Source organism: Bison bison, unplaced genomic scaffold (genome assembly GCF_000754665.1).
Source record: "Bison bison bison isolate TAMUID 2011002044 unplaced genomic scaffold, Bison_UMD1.0 scf7180017864200, whole genome shotgun sequence".
Taxonomy (NCBI): domain Eukaryota; kingdom Metazoa; phylum Chordata; class Mammalia; order Artiodactyla; family Bovidae; genus Bison; species Bison bison.
In genome coordinates this window covers 6,835,166-6,835,522 of record NW_011494772.1, presented here as the reverse complement: position 1 = coordinate 6,835,522, position 357 = coordinate 6,835,166, and positions in this window count along the sequence as shown.

Genomic DNA, 357 nt, shown 5'->3' with positions numbered 1-357 from the left:
ATTCCCCTACGTGAGGCAATACATAGTGCTGCTGCTGTCTGTGTAGATTTTTTGGTGTCTGTATTTGCTAATTTTATTAATTCTAGTTTTCATTAAATAAATTGGACTTTCTTTTCTATAAATAAAAAAACATTAACTGTTCTCATCTCCAAGTGCTTTTACACATGTCACTGGCACATTCTGTCTCCCCTTCTTCTGCTTGGTTAACTTAATATCCTTTAGATTTCAACCAAGATGTCACTTACTCAAGGGCCCCTTCCTGTCATCCTCAACTGTGGAAGGCTAATTAACACATGTGTGCCTGCTAAGTCGCTTCAGTTGTGTTTGACTCTTTGCGACTCTATGGACTGTGCCCAC